Below are 16,044 nucleotides of genomic sequence, written 5' to 3' on the forward strand. Positions count from 1 at the left end.
GTCAGGGAGATCTAAATGTGTAAGACATTGTTCAAATAACTAGCCTGTTCTCCTAAAAAAATGTCAAGGTGATGAAAGACAAAGACTGAAAAGCTGCTCCAGAGTAAGAGAGAGAGCAGCATGACAAGTAAATGTAACACATCCCCCATGCTTGGATCCAGATGGAGGATAAAGACTGATAATGAGTAGTGTTGAAGACATTGACATTTACTAGACAATGGTATTAATATTAAATTTCCTATTTTTCCCATTGATCTATGTGTCTATTTTGTGCCAGTGAACCCATGCATATATAGTTGATTTATCTATGACAAAGTAGGCAAGAATATACAATGGAGGAAAAGATTCTCTTCAACAAATGTTGCTGGAAAAACTGAACAGCTACACATAGAAGAAAAAAACTGCACCACTTTTTTTTTTAATGTTTATTTATTTTTGAGACAGAGAGAGAGACAGAGCATGAACGGGGGAGGGGCAGAGAGAGAAGGAGACACAGAATCGGAAGCAGGCTCCAGACTCTCAGCCATCAGCCCAGAGCCCGACGCAGGGCTCGAACTCACAGACCGCGAGATCGTGACCTGAGCCGAAGTCGGACGCTTAACCGACTGAGCCACCCAGGCGCCCCCTGCACCACTTTCTTATACCCTACACAAAAATAAACTCCAGATGAATTAAAGACCTAAATGTGAGACCTGAAACCATAATATTCCTACAAGAAAACATAAGCAGTAATTTCTTTGACATTGGCAGTAGAAACATTTTTCTAGATATGTCTCCTCAGGCAAAGGAAACAAAAGCAAAATTAAACTATTGAGATTAGAGCAAAATAAAAACCTTTTGCACAGCGAAGGAAACTATCAACAAAACAAGAAAAGGCAACCTATTGAATGGGAAATGTTTGCAAATGATATATTCAATACAAGAGGTTAATATCCAAACTTTATAAAAAGAAAACTTACACAACTCAACATGAGTGGGGGTGGTAGGAAATAATCTGATTAAAATTAGCAGAAGAAAAAAAAAACCGGCAGGAGACCTGAATAGACATTTATCCAAAGACATACACATGGTCAACAGACATATGAAAAGATGCTCAGCTTCACTAATCATCAGGGAAATGCAAGTCAAAACTACAATGAGATATCACCTCACAACTATCAGAGTGACTATTATAAAAAAAGACAAAAAATAACAGGGGTTGAGAAAGAGGTGGATAAAGGGGAACCCTCATGCATGGATGGTGGGAACACAATATGAGGCAATCGCTGCAAAAAAATAGTACGGAGGTGGGAATGCAAGTTAGTGCAGCCACTCTGGAAAACAGTATGGAGGTTTCTCAAAAAACTAAAAATAGAACTACCCTATGACCCTGCAATTGCACTACTAGGCATTTATCCGAGAGACACAGGTGTGCTGTTTCGAAGGGACACATGCACCCCCATGTTTATAGCAGCACTATCAACAACAGCCAAAGTATGGAAAGAGCCCAAATGTCCATCGATGGATGGATGGATAAAGAAGATGTGGTATATGTATATATGATGGAGTATTACTCAGCAATGAAAAAGAATGAAATCTTGCCATTTGCAACCACATGGATGGAACTGGAGGGTATATGCTAAGAAAGACAATGACTTCACTCATATGAGGACTTTATGAGACAAAACAGATGAACATAAGGGAAGGGAAACAAAAATAATATAATAACAGGGAGAGGGACAAAACGTGAGAGACTCATAAATACAGAGAACAAACTGAGTTATTGGAGGGGTTCTGGGAGGGGGGGATGGGCTAAATGGGAAAGGGGCACTAAGGAATCTACTCCTGAAATCTTTGTTGCACTATATGCTAACAAATTTGGATGTAAATTAAAATAATAATAATAAACAAACAAACAAACACCATATTCAGACTGCTAGGCACCAAATATAATATGAAAATCTTGAAGGAACCAGAGGAAAAAAGACATATTACATAAAAGGAAAAAAAGATATTAATTACAAAAGAGCCTCTTATCAAAAGCTATATTAATTAGAAGACAACAAAAGGACATTTTTTAAGCAAGATAAAATTTTATTTCTCTATTACAAACAGAATTTTGGAGGTAGGCAATACAAAGATGTATGGTGGGTTCATATTTACAACTAGGACATAGTTTGTCATCTTTCTTTTCCACTGTCCTCCATCTATGGCTTTCATTCTTAAGAAAGCCAAAGAAACAAAAATAAATGTTAGAGCTCCAGCCACTAGATCTACAAATTGGAAGAATAAGAAAATTCTCTTTCTTTTAAAGATATCTCCATGAAACTCCCCTCACAACACATCCACTACAAATCACTGGCAGAATGCAATCATATAGCCATCCATAGCTGCAAAGGAGGCAGAGAATGTATTTTTTTAAGCTTAATTGGAATGAGTGTAAGTAAAAATTATTTTCTATTGCTGAGATAGAATAAAAGAATATATCATTGTGAGAAACAGATTTCTGTCTTTCGTATCTGAAAATATCTTTACTTTGATCTCACATTTGTTTTATATTTTGGCAGAGTATAGAATTCTAAGTTAAAAATCATTTTCATCAGAACTTTGAAAGTATGTTTCTACAATCATCTAGCACTCAATATTATGATAGCAGGTTACTCCTTTAGAAATGTCATACTCAACTGATTTACTTTTTTTAATTTAACTTTATTTTTTATTTTTTAAAATTTATATCCAAATTAGTATATAGTGAAGCAATGATTTCAGTACATTCCTTAATGTCACTTACCCATTTAGCCCATCCGCCCTCCCACAAACCCTCCCGTAACCCTCAGTTTGTTCTCCATATTTATGAGTCTCTTCCCTTTTGTCTCCCTCCCTGCTATTATATTATTTTTGTTTCCCTTCCCTTACGTTCATCTGTTTTGTCTCTTAAAGTCCTCATATGAGTGAAGATATATGATTTTTGTATTTCTCTGACTGACTAATTTCACTTAGCATAATCCCCTCCAGTTCCATCCATGTGGTTGCAAATGGCAAGATTTCATTCTTTTTCATTGCTGAGTAATACTCCATTATATATATATATATATATATATTATATATATACATATATATACATTATATATATAATATATATATATATATATATATATACACATACATACCACTTCTTCTTTATCCATTCATCCATCGATGGACATTTGGGCTCTTTCCATACTTTGGCTATTGTTGATAGTGCTGCTATAAACATGGGGGTGCATGCGTCCCTTCAAAACAGCACAGCACACCTGTGTCTCTCGGATAAATGCCTAGTAGTGCAATTGCAGGGTCATAGGGTAGTTCTATTTTTAGTTTTTTGAGAAACCTCCATACTGTTTTCCAGAGTGGCTGCACCAGCTTGCATTCCCACCAACAATGCAAAAGAGATCCTCTTTCTCCACATCCTCGCCAACATCTGTTGTTGCCTGATTTGTTAATGTTAGCCATTCTGACAGGGGTAAGGTGGTATCTCATTGTGGTTTTGATTTGTAGTTCCCTGATGATGAAAGATGTTGAGCATTTTTCATGTGTCGGTTGGCCATCTGGATGTCTTCTTTGGAGAAGCGTCTATTCATGTCTTTTGCCCATTTCTTCACTGGATTATTTGGGTTTTGGGTGTTGAGTTCGATAAGTTCTTTGTAGATTTTGGATACTAACCCTTTATCTGATAAGTCATTTGCAAATATCTTCTCCCATTCTATTGGTTGTCTTTTACTTTTGCTGATTGTTTCCTTTGCTGTGCAGAAGCTTTTTATTTTGATGAGGTCCCAGTAGTTCATTTTTGCTTTTGTTTCCCTTGCCACTGGAGATGTGTTGAGTAAGAATTTGCTGCGGCCAAGATCAAAGAGGTTTTTGCGTGCTTTCTCCTTGAAGATTTTGATGGCTTCCTGTCTTACATTGAGGTCTTTCATCCTCTTTGAGTTTATTTTTGTGTATGGTGTAAGAAAGTGGTCTAGGTTCATTCTTCTGCATGTCGCTGTCCAGTTTTCCCAGCACCACTTGCTGAAGAGACTGTCTTTATTCCATTGGATATTCTTTCATGCTTTATCAAAGATTAGTTGGCCAGTTTCTTACAAAGTTAATAATAGTCTTACCATATGATTCAGCAATCAGACTCACTGGTATTTACTCATAGGGATTGAAAAATGTCCACACAAAACCTGGACACTTATGTTTATCATAGCTTTATTGATAATTCCAAACAGCAGGAAGCAACCAAGATGTCTTTCAGTGGGTAAATAAACAAACTGTGGTAAACACAAAATTTGTCAGACACCTAAATGTAAACCCCAAAACTATAAAATTTTTAGAATGAAAAGAGAAAATATTTATGATCTTGGGTTAGGCAAAAACATCTTAGCAACACTAAGTTCATGTTGTAATTCATTCATCCATTTAAAAACTTAATAAATTATGAAATTGGATTAGTCAAAATTTTAGACTTCTTTATAAAAGACACAGTTAAGAGAATGAACAGGCAAGCCACAGACCAAGAGAAAATGTTTGCAGAAGATACATCTGTAAAAGTACTTGCTTCCAGAATACATAACCAGAATATATAAAGAACTCTCAAAACTCAAAAAGGCAAACACAACAGAAAAATTATATAAGATATGAACAGACACTTCACTAAAGAAGATATAAGACAGCAAATAAATCTCTAAATGTGCCCAATGTTATTAGTCATTATGAAAATGCAAATTAAAAACATAATGAGTCGCCTCACACCTGCTAAAATGGCTATTATCAGAAAGACCAGAAATATCAGACAAGGATGTGGAGAAAAGATAATGTTCGTGCATTGTTTGTGGAAGTGTAAATTGGTGCAGCCACTATGTAAAACAGTAAAGAGGTTCTTCAAAAAATTAGAACTCTAAAGATTCTAGGAATTTTACCTCTGGGCATTTATCCAAAGGAGAGGAAAACACTAACTCGGATCTTTTCATCTCCATGTTCATTGCAGCATTATTTACAATAACCAAGACATGAAAGTGACCTAAGAGGCCATGGTTTGATGAATGCATAAATATTTTATACATAAAGGAATATTATTTGGCCACAAAAAGAAAGAAATCTTGCCATTTGCCACAAAATGGATGTAACTTCAGAGCATTATTCTAAGTAAAAATAAGTCAGAGAGACAAATATTATATGATTTCATTTACATATGGAATCTCAGAAACAATCAATCAAAAAATAAACTCATAGATACAGAGAACAAACTGGTGGCTGCCAAATGTGGGAAATGGGGGATAAAAGAAACGGGTGAAGGTGATAAAAATGTATAAACTTCCAGTTACAAAATAAATAAGCCCATGAATATACTGTACAGCATGGTGACTGTAGTTAATAACACTATACTGATATTTTAAAGCTGCTTAGAGAATAGATCTTAGAAGTTCTCATCTCAAGAAGAAATAAATTTGTAACTCTGTGTTGTGAGGGATGCTAACTAGACTTATCGTGGTAAAAATTTTATGATATATGCATACATCAAATAATTAGGTTGTACACCTGAAATTAACAGGTTGTATGTCAATTATATCTCAATAAAATACAAAAACAAACAACGTAATGAGATAAAATGCCAAGTGATGACAAATATGTACTTGGGGCTCTCATAAATTGCTAACAGAAATGCAAACTGTACAGCCACTTTGGAGAAATTTGGCAATCTAATAAATTAAACATACACATACAAAAAAATAGTATGGAGGTTCCCCAAAATATTAAAAATTAAATTTAGTTACCATACTACTGGGTATTTTCTCAAAGAAAATGAAAACACTAATTTGAAAAGATATATGCACCTCTATGTTTATTGCAGCAACAGTTACAATAGCAAAGATATGGAAGCAACCCATGTGCCCATTGACGAATGAATGGATAAAGAAGACGTGGTATATAAATACAATGGAATATTATTCAGCCATAAAAAGGATAATATCTTGCCATTTGCAATGGCATAGAGAGATCTATAGGTATAATGCTAAGTGAAATACTTTCTGTTTGTTCTTCCTCATCTTGTTCAGTGAAATTGTGGCTGGCAGTTCCATCAGAAACTCCAGTGACTGCCGTATTCATTACATAAGACAAAGGTATTCATGGGCTCAGCACTGCATGTCTGCACCTAGTTTTGGGTACAGTTCTTCCATCTACTGCACTGGAAGAGGTCAGTGGTGGTGCCACACATCTTGGCCATCTGATGCTCACAGGTAACCTTCTGGGTCATGGAATTTCTCAATTCTCTCAGCTCATCACTGGCCATTTCCTCTGTCATCATCCTGGCAATAAGCACAACAGAGATGGCCCCACTGAGCACATTATTCCTCAGACTGGATTCCTGGAGTCCACAAGTTTGCTTATTTGTCTGTGAACTTGGTTCCAGTACTTCATGTCAGTGCTCTTGAGCTCCTGATAGATATGATCTTCAATTTCTGATGACTTCTTGTCACAGTTGGCTCCATAGTCCTTGCAATTGTCATCAGCCTTCAGGGCTGCTGAGGGCATTTCCACACACTTATCCTGCACAGAGTACCCTATGGGATAGTAGGGTTCCAGAAGATAGATGGAGGGGGCAAAAGTAAGGATTGAGGTGCTGCTGGGTGTTTTTGGAGTCTCTGCTTTTGATTTGCTGCTGTTTGATCCTTCCATTGATGGCCTTTTTGTAGAGGAGGTGGCTGAAGACTTGGAGTCCACAGAGTCTTTCCTATCTTTGGGCTCTTGTCCTTGTTTTTTTCCTTGGTGGAAAAAGTCCTGCCTCTGGTTTCTGATGGGAACACAAGCCCTTTTTCTTTCTTTGCTTTGTCTCTTTCTTCTCCTTTGTCTTCTTTGGGAGGTCTAGGGGAGTTCAATAGCTCCAGTTTCTGATGAGGACTCTGACCAAGGACACCACCTTTTTGTCTTAGCAGTGCTTGTGGACCCCATTAGCAGCAATTCCAATCCTGGTTGTCTGGAATAGGTGGATGGACATCTGACAGCAGTTCAGTTCTTCAGAAGGTCAAGGACCCCTTCTGTGTTCTTTATGGCCACAACCTTCTCCAAGCTTTCTGGAAATACTCAGCAGTTCCTCTTCCTGGCCCATGTTATCACACAAAACCTGGCAGGGCATGCTAAAATAAAGAGAATTAAGAGTACACTTATCTTGATGAGCACCAAATAATGTATACAGCTGTTGAATCTTTATATTATATACCTGAGACTAATAAAATGCTGGATGTTAGTTATACTTGAATATTTTTTTTAATTCCTCATTTTTTATAATTATACTGTGAGTAACAATGTGTATGCTTTGGCTCTTGAGAACATATACAGAAATATGTAGAGGTAAATCACACAATAATTCCATCCTTCTCTCATGCGGGTCAGAAAAATAACATTAAATATGCATACAGAAAATGATGGTGTGGCAAATGTAAACAATTGGTGAATCAGGGTAAGGGGTTTTAAAGGAGTTCACCACCCTAAACCTGTAATTTTCTGTAGGTTTGAAATTTTGTCAAGGTTAAAATCTACAAAAGAAAAAAGAATTGGGCTATCCAAATCTGGCAAGACCTTACCACGACTGGAGTGCCATGTGCAGCTATGTGCCTCCAAGGATTCTGGGTCCAAGCAAAGGTATGTGGAAACACACAGACTACATCCTCCATCCCATGGCTGCCTCACCTCTGATAAAGTGTTGTATCCTTGGCTAATTAAATAAGGACTTTAATCTAACACTCCTGTGTGTATGAGTATAAGTGAGAATGTGTGTGTGTGTGTAAGAGAGAGAGTGTGTGCATGTGTGGGTTGTGTGTTCTCATCCCCAAAATTCATGACGCATCTCAAATATGGCAGAAACAGACCCTGTGAGGTGTTATAGCCCATGGACTTCCTGGAAGCAGAGCCATAAGAGGACGAACACTTTAAATATTCTAATTATTCCTTAATAAAGTTGGAGAAAAATGGAAAAAATAAAAATGAAAGGGCCACAATGAAGACACTTACCTTACCTGCCCCACACTCACAGTTCCATGTGCAGGGATTTGTCAGGTTCACACAAGGACCATATTAATGAGATCTGCATGATGCCTTTTTGTGTCATATACATTAACAATTGATTTTAAGTAGTTTATTCAATCATGTGGCTTGAGTACTTCCCAATTAGTCTTCAGTGATGTCTTTATAAACACTTATGTCAAAACAATACTGAGCCAGACTACTCCCCAGACCCAGTCTCAGGACCCAGCCTGTGAAACCCTGGGGTCATGATGCTGGGTCCCTGCTGCCATAGTTGCTGCAGGCTGTAGCAGTGGCTTCAGTCCTTTTTTTGGGGGGAGCACAAAAGGGCAGCATGCCACTTCCACCCACAACTTACTCCTCAGCCACTCTCTCCAAAAATTCCCAATTGTTGATGAGGGGTGAGGCCATCTGATGCCATTCAAACATCTCTCTTTGAAAGTTTGGAATGACAATGCATAGAAAGGTTGGGGCTGGACAGGGGGAATTTGACCCATGGGTGATGGGAGATATGGGTACATTCCTCTCCTGTCCCTCTTCAGAGTCAACAGTGCAGAGGCACAGAGGCTTCCTAAGGCCTCTCTGAACTTGCCAGCCACACCCAGAAATCAGCTGACATTGTTCTATTCACTCCCCCCCTTTCCTGCCTAACCTCCCAATTTCCTCATTTCTCTGGATGGTACTCACAGTAAAAGGTGAGCACATGTTCTGTATATCTCAGGATCTGTTTGCTAGGGAGCCCAGGCTAAGATAAACCCTGTCAAGAATTGACTAAAAGCAATACCAGACTGGGAGGATGAACTTATACAGAAGGTCACCATCACAGGCAGAGGAAATGAGCAATAAGGTGTTTAACTAAGCACTTCTGCCTGGGTGTGGCAAGTGTGCTTCTCTTAAACCACAAAGCAGGGGGCTGTGACTGCCCACCAAACACATCTCTGGCCTCCTACTTTCTTTAATGTTATCAAAATGACAGGTGCTGTGCAGATGCAAGTGTCATTATGAGAATAACCCATGAGCCTCCAAGCTTCCAAAACATGTGGTTTGCTGCTATGAATTCTGGCCCATGCAAATTCAGGGCCTGGCAAAGAAGTCATCCAAAAACCCCAGAAAAAGGGAGCAGGCTTAAAGAGGATTTTGTGAGATAGAATTTAAATCAATCATTTGAATGTTAAATCTTAAAATTACAGAGAACTCAAGTTATTTTTATTATGCCTTGGGAGCTGAATATTTTGACATATTAATCACTTCTCCAAAATGGCATTTACATCAAAATTTTGGTTGCTTTTGATGGGTCTCTGTCCCTATTGTTACAGTATAATCTCAGGTGAGTTGGGTGAGGCAAGGATGCCTCTGGTGATTTGTGACTCATGCACCATCTACCCCTGAATGGGAAAAATCATCAATTCCCTAGAGAACTTTCTTAGAAAAGTTTCCAAGAAGTCTGCTTGTTTACACCTTGGGAATGGCAGTTAGATACAACTATTCCCCACAGGCCTATGAAACAGAGGTTCTTGTGACTGCTGGAGGGGTGCGGCCTCATATAATTGGGAAATGGCCCCAGGAGCTTTGACCTTGGCAGAGCTGGACATGTTGCTGCTAGTTTCTGCCTCAGTACACATTGCTAGTGGAAATGAAGGTCGTGGCTGCTGGGCTGGCATCATCTGCTCTGTGCTGCTCTCCAGTCACAAGCTGGTATGTCTCAGAAGTCAGCCAGCCCACCACTAAATGCCATCAGCCACAAGAAAAGCTGGAAAAGAAACCACAGCTCTCATGGGTTGTTTTGAGAAGGATCAATAAATCATGGCTCTCTGTTTCATACTCAAGTTCAGAACCAACAGAGACATACTAATTACCAATTTCAAAGCTAATTGAGATATATCAAATGCAAGTGGAATCATACCAACTCATCCAAGTCATCAGAAACCTTGGGGTGCCTGGATGGCTCAGTCGCCCTTCGGCTCAGGTCATGATCTCACGTCTCATGAGTTCAAGCCTGGTATCAGGCTCTGTGCTGACAGCTCAGGCCTGGAGCCTGCTTTGGATTCTGTGTCTCCCTCTCTCTCTGATCCTCCCCCACTCGCACATGGTCTCTCTCTCTCTCAAAAATAAATAAATATTAAAAAAAATATTTTAAAAAATAAACCAAATGTCTGCTTTATAAGCAAAGCAGCTGACCCTGGACAATGTAGCAAGATGCATGGAAGCAGGGGCTTCCCAATTCTGTTCCCTCGAAGAGGCACTTTACCCACCAGTGACAGGAAGCCCTGACCATGAAACCCTCAGCCTGGGGCAGGGTATCTAGAGATCACTAAATGCTCCTTGCAGGAAAGCATTTCCCTAAATCAAAGACAAGAAGGGGCCAAACCACACATGCCTTATTCCCAAGGAGAAAGGAGGAAATGAGTAGGGAGAGGCCAGGAGTGCCCCTTTCATGGAAGAAATGTCAGGAGTAAGGAGCAAAGTCATCTATCCATTACCAAAAGTTCTCATTGTAAAGGACACCCTGCCTCATATAACTTAAACTCCATCATTCTCTGTAGCCTAGAGTGAAATGTTCTGAGGTGTTTCCTTTAGGAATGCATGTTTATATAGTGAAATGACAGAGTGTATGCAGTTAACTTAAACAAGTCCAACTAACAAACTCCCCACCCAAGAGAGGGCAATGCGAGAGCAATTTCAATAGTACAGGCCATTGTACACTTGAGAGATGGAGATGCAAGACTCATCATCCATACAGCATGTGCACTATACAGTTTCAGAGATAGTTCTTGGTATAGAGCATAGGGTATTTTTATTCTGTGTAACTGGGTGCATTACCAGCTCCTCCAACACCCACTCTGGTATGGCTGAGAAAGGTTCTACATCACAGGACTAGTCTCCTGGGGACAGCAGGTCACCCATTTCCCCTCAATAATGGAGCTTGTGAGTGTGATGACGATCCTCAGGGCTGCCATCACCATCACTAACATGTCCTTGGAGAAGGCAAAGATGATGGTATGCCTTCATGGAACAGGGGCATCACAGGTACCTGGCTTTGGTGGAAATACCCTGAAGAAATACACAGTGCACCTGTCTTAGGCTGGGTTTCCTCAGAAACAGAACTGAGACAGCTTTTGAGTACAAGAGTTTTGTTTGGGAGGTATCTCCAAGACACACCAGGAGTGGAATGGGGTGGTAAGATGGGAAAGTCTCTCTCAAAAGGCATGTATAGCCTGCTTCATGGGTGTATGTGGCAGACTTCAGTGTACAGAGGTGCCCCTACACAACAGTGCACTAACAGTCAGGACGTGAGTAATGCAGTGGTCAGGGGAGAGGATCTGGGTGGGAACTCACACATCTGCATCAGTCACCTAGTGCTTCTTTGCACCCATTCTCCTGGGAAGGCTAGGCACTGTAGCAATCACCTCCTGGACAAAGCTGCCACTCTCCACCACCCTCACAATGGCTAAGGGCAGGACCTGCATCCAAACACATCAGAGTCACATTATTCTCCTTCACGTTCCTTTTACCAGCCTCCTGGAGTCTCATCCTCCTATGGAGAGCCACCGTCTTCTGCCCTGAACTCTCAGCTGCTCATCTTCTCACACTCATGACCACTAGAATAGTATGACCAAAGTCATTAACACTTAAAGCCATGTAGGTATCTGCATGTTCTGTTGCTTCGTCTGGAATACTCTTCCTCTAAATGCCTTCATTGTTCCCTCCTCCAACGCTCCTTCTCCATCATCACTTCCTAGACTCTTCTTTATTTATTCTCAGCACCTAACATCCTCTATTTTTCACTGATTTGTCTTATCTATAGACCTTCTCTTTTTTTCATTGGAATGAAGCTCTTCATGGATGGGATTGTTGTCCATTTATCCTACCATTTTGCCTCTAAGAAAATTTCCTTGCACATAGGAGCTAGCCAATATATATTTGTAGAATAAATGGATAAATTATATATAAATGAAAGAGTGTCAGGTGTGAGGCCAATGTTACTTATCCAGGTGACTCTCAAAGGTGTTGGAAGAACAATCATCATCTGAGCTCCAGCTTCCCCCTTCGTCATCAAGGAAGTCAGGCAAAGCCATAGTTCTACAAAATGTATTCCAAGTGCCCTGAGGTTTTATGGACTTCCACTGCATGGAGGTGGAGGGGCAAACAGAGTCTGGATAGTATGCACTCAATCCTTCACATGTTAAAAAGAAAACAAAGGAGGAGAGATGTGACTGGAATCTACTGAATATCCTGTGTACATTGAGGCGTTTTATATACATCTCATTTAATCCCCACAACAACCCTATGGCTCAAGGACAATTACTATCCCCATTTGGTCATGATAACTGAGGCTTCAAAAGACTTGCTTACCAAATGCAGGAAGACAGCTTTGCAGTCACTCTTCTTCAATACCAAGACCAATGACTGTAACCAACAGGAACCTCCATGTCCTACAGCTCTTGACTGACCTGAGGGGCCATTCCTACCGGGGACTCTGCTCTGGGGTCAGTTTTTGTCCTGCCTCAGACAGATTGCAGCATCTGTGATCTCAGCCTAGGGGAATAAATGGGTATCTCCCTTTACTATGCCTATGCAAGGAGAGCAGTGTACACTCATCCAGCTCTAAGCAAGACGCCTATATGGCACGCCAGCCATGCAAGATGGCTGGGCACATACTATTATGGTTTCTCCATTCAGCTACTGCTGGACAAAATCCTCACTTTAAGACACCAGAGAGGCCATCAGAAACAGATGCACAGCTTCCATTTCAATAAAGGGAAAGATATGCGAAAGAGTAATTTATGTGTCACTTTTGATTTTGGGCTTAAGGGACTGAATTGCTTTAGGGGCTATACCAAACCACAGGCTCCTTGGATACAGTTGTTTATGTTGGCATTCTTGTAATAAATAATGTAGCTCAGCCAGTCAAGCTAGCTTGGAACTACCACTCCCATCCTTCACTGCAAAAAATATTTGGAAAGGTCTAGATTCTCTGGGGTGGCTGCTGAGCCCTAGCCCAGCCTGGCTGCAGGCTGTGTTTTCAGTTGTGACACTTTCCATCCAAAGGCCTTTGTTCTGTCCCCATGTTTCCTTGGCCTTGCTACCTTGTGACTTCTCATTCGAGGCCCTCCACCAGGGGTGCTCTTTCCACTCCCAGCTCTCACTGTACCTTTTCCAGTTACTAGTACAGCACAGTAAACCAACCCAAAGTTAATGATGTGAAACACTGTTTCATTACGCTCACAGACTCCGTGGGTTGGGACTTCAGAAAGAACATAACAAGGACAATTGTCTCTGTCCTACAATGTCTGGGTCTTCAAGTTCAGGAGTCAGAGGGATGCAGGTGTTGCACATCTGATTCTGACAGGCATGCACAACAGAGGCAAGGCAGGCCACTGGCAATGTTTGTTATGATTTAGTCCTCAAACCTACATTATAGACAATGTCCTTACATGAACAAGACATGAAAAGTTTGAAAAACAACGTCATATCCACAGATTATAAAGCAATTGTCTGTGGTATAGTGTACCAGCCCGAATGCTGGGGTTACAAGCAAAAGAAATCCATCCTGCCTTGACAGAATTCACTGAGAGATGGCTCAAAATGATGGGTAGAAAGATCCTGAACTCACATCCTCCCACAGACACAACAAATTTACAACTGTATATGGAATAATTTCCTCTGAAAACTAGATGTTCCACAACAAAGAATAAAAATGAAACATTGACATGGATAGGAGAGGCAGAGACACATCCTTGTTTAAAAAAGAAACCCACCTCAGATGCAGTAATCCACAATCAGGAGGCATCTCCAAAATACAGAACTATCTCTGGAGAAGCAAGGAGTCTGTGCTCCACATCAGGCATGCCAACCCCTAGATCCTTCACAACAGAGGAAAGCCTCCAGCATGCCTGGCTTTGGAAACCAACAGAGATTACATCCAGGAAAATCATGGAACTATAGTGAATGGAGAACCCACACTTAAAGGGCTGTGACACAGACTCATTTGCTCCTGGACCCAGCACAAAAGTACATTTGAAAAGCATCTAGGTCATATGTGAAGGCAACTTACTTACTAATTTTACAGCATCTACCAGAAAGGCAGGAACTTGTAGTGACTCTCTCCAGGGATACAAATAATGGCTGGCACTGTTTTTCTGATCTCATTCTAACTTGATAATACAGTGCTGGTGGATGCCATTTTGGAACTCTCCCTCAGACCTGTTAGCACTGGAGGGCACACCCCACTGAAAACCCAACCCACCTCCATTCCACAGCCATTCATCACAACCAGGCTGGGTGAGAGTCCTACTCAACCTGTGCTTCTGCCACTACAATAAGCAGGCTTGTGCAGACACACAGGGGATGCCCCTTGAGCACCTGGTGATAGTGGCCAGGGGCTATAGTGCTTCTGAGCCCCATGGGACATCTCCTACACAGGGAAACTCCTTCGTGATAGGGAAAGGCAACTAATTTCCTGAACACATAGAAACAAATACAGAGAGTTGGGCAAAATGAGGAGACAGAGGAATATGTTCCAAACAAAAGGATAAGACAAAACCTCAAAAAAAAAGACCTTAATGAAACAGAGATAGTAATGGTCAAAAAAAGATACAAGACTCAGGAAAAAAATAGATGAACACAATGAGAACTTCAATTTAAAAAAAAAAGAAAATATAAGGAAAGACCAAAAGAAGGTAGCTAACTAACACAATAACCAAACTGAAAAAAATACACTGGAGTTAGTCAACAGCAGACTAGATAAAACAGCTCTCTCTTCCAGAGAGCTGGAAAACAAAACAATGGAACTCAACCAGACAGGGCAGTAAAAAGAAAAAAATAATTTTAAAAACTGAAGATAGCTAAGAGACAACATCAAGCAAAATAACATTCACATTATAGGGGTCCAGAAGGAGGAGAGAGAAAAAAAACCAGAAAATGGGTATTAAGGAGGTCACCTGTTGGGATGAGCACTGGGTATTGTATGGAAACCAATTTGACAATAAATTTCATATTAAAAAATATTTAAAGAAACATATTTGGAGAAATTATGACCAAAAACTTCCCTACTCTGGGGAAACAAACAGACATCTAGGTCCGGGTAGCCCAACAGTTCCAAAAAAGATGAACCCAAAGAGATCCACACCAAGACACATTATAATTAAAATAGTAAAGTTAAGGATAAATAAAGAATCTTAAGCAGTAAGAGAAAAACTACTTGCTAAATACAAGGGAAACCCCATAAGGCTATTAGCAGATTTTTTTAAGCTAAAGCTTTGCAAGGAAAAGGGAGTGGTATGACATATTCAAGTGCTGAAAGAAAAATACTTCCAAACAATAATTCTCTACCCAGCAAAGTTATTATTCAGGATTGAAGCAGACACTAAGAATTTCCAAAAAGCAAAATCTAAAGGAGTTCACCACTAAACCGTCATGACTACATAACTATAAGAGTACATAACTACAACATAACTACAAAAAATGTTAAAGGGACATCTTTAAGCTAAAAAGAAATAGCATTAAGTAATAACAAGATATATGAAAGTAAAAATCTCACTGGAAAAAGTAAATATAGAGCAAAGATAGTGGATCAATTCTATATAAAGCAAGTATGAAGGCTAAAAGACAAAAGTAGTAAAATTAACTAAAACTACAATAATTAGTTAAGGGATGCATAAAATTAAAAAGTGTAAAATGTGACATCAAAAATATAAAATGTGGGAGGATGCAAAAATGTAAAGTTTTGGAATGTGCTTAAATTTAGGTTGCCATCAACTTAAAATGGGCCATTATATACACAGAACGTTATATGCAAACCTCACAGTGACTATAAAACAAAAATGTGTAGTATATACACAAAATAAAATGAGAGAGAAATCTAAACCACCGTGAAAGAAACCACAAAGGAAGAGAGAAAAAGAAGAAGAAAGGAACAGAGAAGAACTACAAAAATAGCCAAAAAATTTTAACAAAATGACAATAATTACATACCTGTCAGTAATTACTTTAAATGCAAATGGACTAAATTCTCCCAAATAA

At 39.6% G+C, this 16,044-nt stretch overlaps 1 pseudogene; it reads right to left on the reverse strand.

Moving 5' to 3' along the window:
• Nucleotides 1-6,079: 6,079 nt before the first annotated feature.
• On the reverse strand, nt 6,080-7,108 carry LOC106965614 (transcription elongation factor A protein 3-like; annotated as a pseudogene).
• Nucleotides 7,109-16,044: the final 8,936 nt, after the last annotated feature.

Source organism: Acinonyx jubatus, chromosome A3, assembly GCF_027475565.1.
Source record: "Acinonyx jubatus isolate Ajub_Pintada_27869175 chromosome A3, VMU_Ajub_asm_v1.0, whole genome shotgun sequence".
In the NCBI taxonomy this organism is placed as follows: domain Eukaryota; kingdom Metazoa; phylum Chordata; class Mammalia; order Carnivora; family Felidae; genus Acinonyx; species Acinonyx jubatus.